Genomic DNA, 8,266 nt, shown 5'->3' on the forward strand with positions numbered 1-8,266 from the left:
CGAGAAAAGCCTTCAGTGGCGTTCTTTGTTCTACTTTCAATTAAGAAATTCTCCCTGGTAGCTACCCTGACCTCTTTAGGAGGTTGTTTTTGAATGGACGGTCCCTTCTCGCTGCCTTACACTGCCAGTAGTTTCCTCAAAAGACGCTAATTGGTCCAAACATGGTTCGGACACAAGCGCATAGCTTAAAGCCCTTGCAAGATGGATCGATTTTGTGTAATGCGATCTCCTCACAGCATTCAGAATGCATGATATTTGTGTTTGATGGCCTGCGGTGATCAAGGACAATGCTTTGGCCACACATGCTGTTGACTCAAATACATTGTCATTGGCACATTTCAGTGATTGTAGTGGGCTTGCCAATTTGTGAAAGCATTGTTTTAGCTGTCCTTGCCATCAGAGGACCTCATTAAATAACTCCTCACAGCAGGAATGTTCACCAGCTAGTTGATAGCTTTGGCTATGTTCACACTGCAAGCCTTAGCGCTAAATTCTGTTTTATTGGTCGGATCAGATTTTTTTTGTTTTGTTTGTTTGTTTGGCTGTTCACATTAGTGTGTCCCATATCAGATTCCGGTGTGAACAGGTCACAGTCCTGAAGTGATGCACATGACAAATGTAGAGCTGTATCTGATTTGGACCACATATGAAAGTGGCCCAAATCAGAACTGAAAATATCAGATTCCATGTCATTTGTGCTGCTCACACTGTCATGACAAAAACAGATCTGAGCACATATGAACATATATGGCCTATTTTAATATCATATTTTACCATTTACCAATACAGCTGACAGACTACATGTGTATTATTTAAAATTACTTCATATATACCAGTAGAACTGTTTTTTTCTTCTTTCTTCTTAAATAGTTCAACTGACCAGTATGCTTATTCTCCTAAAAGCTTGGTTTGTTGATTTTTTAGAAATAAACATAGAACAATTGGCTGAAAGAGTCTGTTGGCTCAGAAGATTACTGGAACTGTTTTCCTAAAAGGAGAATTGTCACTCTTAACATTTAAATATTCATCTAGACAGTAGTGAGTGGACACAAAGTGAAAGATGCGGGAGGGAGGGTAAGTAGACTCAGGCAAAATGGCAGAATTTAGTGGAAGCATGTGGTTTGGGGAGCGAGGGACTTAAACACTCAAATATCTCTGGGCGCTGCTAAAACTAACATACCCCAAATCAGAAATCAAGTCTTTAGGCACCCAGGCTCACTGAACCGTCCCATTCATCCTGCCATGTGGCGACCATCCAGAGTCTGGCCCGTGATCCGTTTCAGGGCCCGGACTGAAGTTGAAGAAATACTCTGCCGTGAGCGATACGGAGCAGGCCATTGTTGTTGTTTTTGGAGGCCAGAGTTACCCAGTGTGAACTTCACTGGTTCAGTCCAGACTGGGCCTTCTGATCCATGCTCTGGCTGTCTCACCAGACCCTCACCGCTCGCCTGCCTGCTGGGCTTCCTGTGCTGGGGAAAGAGTCAGAGCAGGAGGCGGGTGGCAGGCAGCCAGGAGCCAGGAGCATGTGTGAGCAATCTGTAGAGTCAGACCAGTCGAGGAGGGTGTGTGTGTGTGTGTGTGTGTGTGTGTGTGTGTGTGGAGGCTGGGGCTGCTGTGTGTTTTCAAGGGTGGGGAGGGGTTGCCATACCTGCTATGTGCAGTCACGTCTTAATCATGCCTTTCCATGTTGCATTCAGCATTTAGCTGAGTATGTGCAGTCTTCCAGCAGAAGTTGGTGATGAGAGGTTTCGGAATCCTGAGTCAGTTTATGTTTCTCTTATCTGCACTGGGAATGATTCTTCCTGGAATCTCATTTGATTTCCATGTAGAACACAAAATGTACAAAAGGCGGATTTCTCTCCAGGGGACCTGTTTGTTTTTCTAATGCCTAGGTTAGCATACAAACGAGTGACCCTGATCCCTCAGGGTCCTTCCCCCACCACCACCAGGCCTGGAAAGCCTCTGAGCCCTGACCCATGAAAGTGACCGCCTGGCCCTCAGAGATTAACCCCCGACCTATACCTTCACTAATATCTGACCCCCATCCAACCCCCACAGAGACACAACAGAGCCCCATTCAGATGATGGACTCCCTGGCTGCTCGTTAGACAGACAGACACTCAGGGCGATGTGGGCTCTTGTTCAGCCTAGACCAAACACTGCACTTAAGACTGCTACCCGGAGACGCACCTTACAGTTTTTCCAGCATGTGCGAGCTGCAGTGTCTGAGACGTGACTCCGCTCTGTTTGTCCCAGAGCAATTTATTAGTATAATTTCCTCTCCACCTCTGGGATGGCAAACTCCCTTCATTTCATAACTTAACGGAGCTGCAGATCACAGCTGATCCAGCTCCCCCCCAAATAAGGAGCACCGACAGCCTGTTTGCTGCGGATGGCTCGCTGAGAGACAGCAGGGCCTGTTAGGGACTGGTGAGTTGTTTACGGAAATGCTTTTTTGATCACATGGATGCTGGATGTAGCACACTGTACGGTTGCCCAACTTGGACTTGGCACTTGTAACTTTAACTCCTGAAGTCAGTCTGTATGTGAGTATGTGTGGAGGTGTATTCCAAGAAAGTTGATTACTGTGTCAGCCCAAAACAACACGCTCCCTCTGCCGACCTCCATGGTAGCCTATTAAAACTGACATGACAAATGGAATGTCTTCACTCTACAAATAATCAGCATGTGGGTGTAAACTTAAAAGCTCATGCTATAATTATGATGGATGCCTTTTGTTGCTGTACTTCTTCAGAGTTGCTGTCAGTGCAGCGCTCAAAGGCAAAAACTGCTTATTGATGGAATCAAACTGTCTTGAAGTCTTGTATTTATAGTGTGTTATCAGGTTTGTTTTGGAGCGCTATCACAAACACGTGTTATCAGCTTTCCCATGCTGCTATCTCTCGGAATGTGGATCGTCACAGGCTGGGTTCCCACAGAGACGGGATGGGTGTGTGTCCCACAAGAGACGCTGTCCAGAGCGAGCAAGGACACTGCAGAAATCACAGTTTGCCTGGAAATGAAGAAGTGGCATTGACGCCTGGATGTAGAAGCCAACTCTACTGAGTGTGTGAGATAAACACGGGGGAGGGGGAGAGGACTCACTGCAGAATCTGTCATTAAACAGCATTCTTGCCTAATATATTGAATTACAGACACTCTTACAACAGAGTGTATTATCAGTTTGTGATGTTCATTGCACTTCATGAAAAAACAACTCCCAAACCCCACCACCACCCAACAGTTTCTAAACAAATTCTTGTTGAATTTTTCCTCATATAATTAAAGGACCAGGGTGTAGAATTTAGTGGCATCTAATGCACCTCCCTTGCTTCACCCTCCCTTTCGAGGAGCAAAGGAGAAAGAAAGGTGGCTCTGAAACACTTGAAAAATGCCCTATCCACAGCCAGTGTTTGATTTGTCCATTCTGGGCTACTGTGGGAACATGGTGGTTCAACATGGTGGACTCCATGTAAAGGAGGACTTTTTATCTCCAGAGGGAGCACCTTATGAAACGAAAACACGATCCTTATATCCAGGGGATTATACACTGATGAAAACATACCTATGAATATTATATTCCATTTCTGCCAATGGATCATCCTAAATGTTCCACACTGGAACGTTAATTCAATAACATTGTTAGGTGATGTTACTTTATTTGCATCTGTAGGTAGATTTGGTTTGCTCTTTACAAAGAGAGAACAATAAAAATAAATAACCACTAGAATAAATAAGGTAAAAATGTATAAGAATTCTGTTACTACAGATGTTAATCTGAATGATAGCTGCTGGAACAAAGCTATTTTTATAGTGCTTTTGTTCTACACTTTGGGATGATAAACCTCTGTCCAGAAGGAAGAAGCTGAAATTCACTGTGTAAATGGTGGGAGTCGTCACATCAAGCTGGTTATCCCCTGTCAGTGTAACTGGTGTACAGGGATGCTAGGTTAAGCTTTTAAGATGTATTTTTTTCTTTATTTTTAGAAAACAGTCAAATGTTGTGACCTTAAAATTAGCTTTAATATTAATGTCGGTCTCTTTAGGCTGCTAAATGCGCTGCTGTGTTCACCAGCTAGTCTCTTAACTGTCTGTGTGCTTTTTAGTGCTGGGCAGGTATCATACTGTGAACCATTACAAACTGATATGAGCAGTGAGACTGAAACAAAACACTTAAGTTTCAGGTAAAACCAAAACAATGATATGAAAGACACAAAATCTCTCTGTACCGCTGGCAGGAACTACAGAGTCAATTTCTCTGTGGGTTCATCACATCTAGTGACATCTTTAACACAACTATTGTTACTATAAAAATATGAATAAGTGCAGCTTTACATTGTAAAACATAAACTACTCATGATGCAAGAATCACCAAATTCCTCGAGTAATATACTGAGCATGACAGTGTGAGGAGAGAGTTTTTCCAGGTGAGAGCTGTGATTCTTTCTCAAAGCAACATGTGTTGCGCATTGCATCATGGTTTACTGCAGCCACAGCTGGTTGAGAGAATGGGATCTCTGCCTCTTCCACAGTGGATGCCTCCCTTTGCGATTACAGAACTTTGGTGTTAAAAGGTGACTTAACAAAGTAGATCTTTGTCTTTGATGAATGCATATTTGATTAAAACAGAATCACCAACAGCTGTTTGCAACAGCAGCAAAGAGTTTAATGGTGGATTTTTCTTTTACTCCACTATCTAACCTGCAGGTGTCCAAGTGTTCATCACTGCTCCGCATAAAAAACAGCTCAATTATTCTCCAGGAAGCAGCGTTATCAGAAAATCTACCTCTGCACCAAACCACTTGGATCAATATTTTCATAGTTGTCTTTTGCCTTGTCTCATTTCCGCAGACATCAGCGTGTTTGATGCGGCCGGACGGTAAAACCCTGTAATACCCACCAACTGGAGGAGGTTGGGGAGGCGGTGGAAAGCGACCACTAAACGGGACCTGCAAAGGGCCTCACTATGTTGGTGGTCCTCCCCGCCTCACATTTTATGGCACAGTCTAGTCAGTGCTTTCAGGGCTTTCTTGGACGGCAAAAGGGGCAAGGAGAAGTGGAATGCTGTAATGTATTGCATGTGGGGAAGCACCCTGATGTGCATGGAGGTCTATTCTTCCTCTGTTAAACAATGATGGCACTGGGGCCTACTGTAAAGCAGGCACCGCTTCTCACAGCTGATGTAGGGCCAGCTGTTGTGGGATGACTGCCTTTATATAAATTTAAATACCATTTTTAAAAGATGAAGAACAAGAAAACAACAAAAATAAAATGGAGGAAAACATGTTGATAACGATAATCCTAATAAGTGGAGGCTGTGTGAAGCTGTTATCAATTATTAACCACATTATACATTATCCCATCTCCCCTTGGCTACAGTGTCGAGGCTCCATGGCCGCCTCATGTCCCTCACTCCCACTACTGTCCCTGAGCTGCAGCTGGACTGCAGATTACTGCTGTTTACAGAGGAAGAGGGAGGTGGTGGAGGTGGCTGGTTGGATAGTTGGTTGCTGGCTGCAGATCACAGGTTGTGTGCATACAAACCTCAGAGCAAAACAGGCTGTGCCAGGCAGCCCCAGATCTGCCCTGCAACATGACCAGGCTCCTAACCTGCCCTGCTCCATTCATGCTTTCACCAGCACACACTTCACTGCACTCCTGAGCAGAGGGTTGCTGGCTCTGCTCTCACAACCAGAGAGGAGGGGGAAATGTGCAAAATGGCAAAAGAAAATTGTAATTTCGCACCAAGACTGTTACATGTATGAAAATGCATTTCCCACATTGCATTTAAAAAAGAATTTGCATTTTATCTTAGATACCTATTAAATGTGATGTTAAATGTAAGCCATGCGCTGTTAATTTGAGGAAACCATTAACTCAAAGTATGTATTTAGTATATATGGATTATGTGGTATGTAGATTGCAAGATGCTGGGTTTTGACATCTGTACTACTGTATAGACTAACTACACCCAACACTATATAGTGTAACCACACCCAACCACCATGTCATGGTGAACTGACACACCCTGGAGTATATCACTGTAGCAAGCACTGAGCATAAAGAGAACTGGATACAGCGTTCATTCCGATGAAAGCTGCTCAGTGGCGCCAAAAAAGCCACTTGCTGCTGCAAAGAAATTATCCAGATTAATACATACAGCACAGTGGCCCATAGCGCATGCGCACTGGGACTTCCGCTGGCAGAGCCAGCTAACTTCCGGTTTAGCCCTCTGTTAACTTAAATGGGGATAAAAGACTTAATTGTGCGGATCAATGTATCCACTATTTACAGCCGCTTCTTTCACAATGTAACCTAATGGGAGAAAGTATTTTCGGGCCAGTGTGCAATGTGTTACAGACGCCATTGCTGTAACTAGATGATTTGCCCACTATGTCAAATTGGCTTCAAAGTCTGGCACACTTCCTGGTGGCTTGGTAGGAAGGGGGAAATTTAAACCACTGGAGGTCAGCAAAAACATGATTTGTGAACATCACTTGCTCTTCAGTGTCGAATGGTATCATTCAGTGTCCGAGCTGCCATTATGATATGATATTTGTATTTTGTTTGAATTCAAACCATTAAAAACAGTGCAGGGCCTGCAGTGTGTGTTGTTTAAGGTACCAGTGAGATCATGAAGTATGATCCAGGCTGAAGACTAATTGCAATTAAAAGTAATCACAGTAGCAGGTATTTTGCCTTTTGTCACAACAATTGCAAACAGTGAAATACAATGTTCACATTACAAAACATTACCACGAATGTGTGCTTGCGTTTATTTGATTGGCCAATGCAGTGCCTTGCCAGATGAAGTTGCGTTGTTGCAAAACTTGGACTGGTCAACTTTTTGAAATTGTTTTGCGTTGACGGACTGGCCTCACTCAAATGAACGAGACGACCGTATTACTACAGGACTAAAGCTGGTCTGAATTAGTGATGTGTCGGTCGTTTAAGTGAACGATGGGAGCCATCTCCCGTCTGCGAGCCTTTTTTTTTTTTTGTAAAGTAATACAAGGCAGAATGATATGATGATCTCTGCACTATGGGTGCTCCATGCATACAGTTGGTTTTATTTGTCCAGATGTCAGTGGTGGGCATTAACAATGCACATTTACTTGAGTCCTGTATTTAATTCACTTATTTTTCAGTACTTGTTTTGTAGGGGGCTGTGTTGTTAGTGTAAGTTTTATAGGTGTTTCTATCTTCTTTGTGTAGCAGAGTGATTCTACAAGCAAGTTGGAGCATTCGGGTGGTTTCAGAAAGTTACAAGGGTGGAATGAAAATAATTGGATACAGCAATTTATTAATATTAGAAAATTAAATTTTTACTTTTGAATACTTCAGTACAAAGAATGTTTTTCATAATTTAAGTGATATTTGTGTACACATACATATCATAAGTCAAAACAGCGCTAATTTTGGCTGTATTGTATGTATGAAAGGTATAAGTGGTCAAATGAAGAGCCGTTTGGGAGCCGAAAGAGCCAGCTCTTCTTGGTGAGCTGAGCCAAATGATCTGGCTCACTCAAAAGAACCAGAATTCCCATCACTAGTCTGAATGCTGCCATACTGCTGCATCCACCCTTCCCAGGCATGTCTGGACTGGCTGTGGCTTGTTTTTTAGAGTGAGTGGTCAATCAAGCCCCTCTCACTCTCAATAGTTATGTTTTTTAGCCCGCTTTAGAGGTCAACCAAACACATATTTGCTATTGGTTATAGCTGCAACATCGTAGGTTAAATTTTGCCGTTTTTGAGCTTCACGCAAAGCTGAGATGTGAATCTGCTTTGCCACCTGTAGAGAGGGTTTTTGCCCCTTCGCTTGCATAGAATGGAAGTAAACGGGAGGCTGATATTCATTAATGTTGATTTTGCAGATGTGACCGTGCCGTGATGCAACCAATCACCATCTAGAGACTGGCACACAATAAACGTGTGCACATTTTGTCTACCCAACATGCTTATGCATGAGAACACCTTATTTCTTGGATATCAATGCATATCCAAATAATAGTTTAACAGTGTACAGTCAATACCAAACATGATTGTCATAGGGATATAAAATAAAGTTCATAGCCTTTTTTCTATTATGTCCCTCCATCATGGTTCATTATGTAATAATGTAATCACGCTGTGTCTGTGTCTGTCGAAGAACAATACATTCAGAACAACGTACAGTACATGTTCACCCTTTCCAGCAGATGAACTGATTAGATACTGAAGCACCTAGATGCATACATTTGCATACTAATGAGAGACCCATATCCTC

Source organism: Dicentrarchus labrax, unplaced genomic scaffold, assembly GCF_905237075.1.
Source record: "Dicentrarchus labrax unplaced genomic scaffold, dlabrax2021, whole genome shotgun sequence".
In the NCBI taxonomy this organism is placed as follows: domain Eukaryota; kingdom Metazoa; phylum Chordata; class Actinopteri; family Moronidae; genus Dicentrarchus; species Dicentrarchus labrax.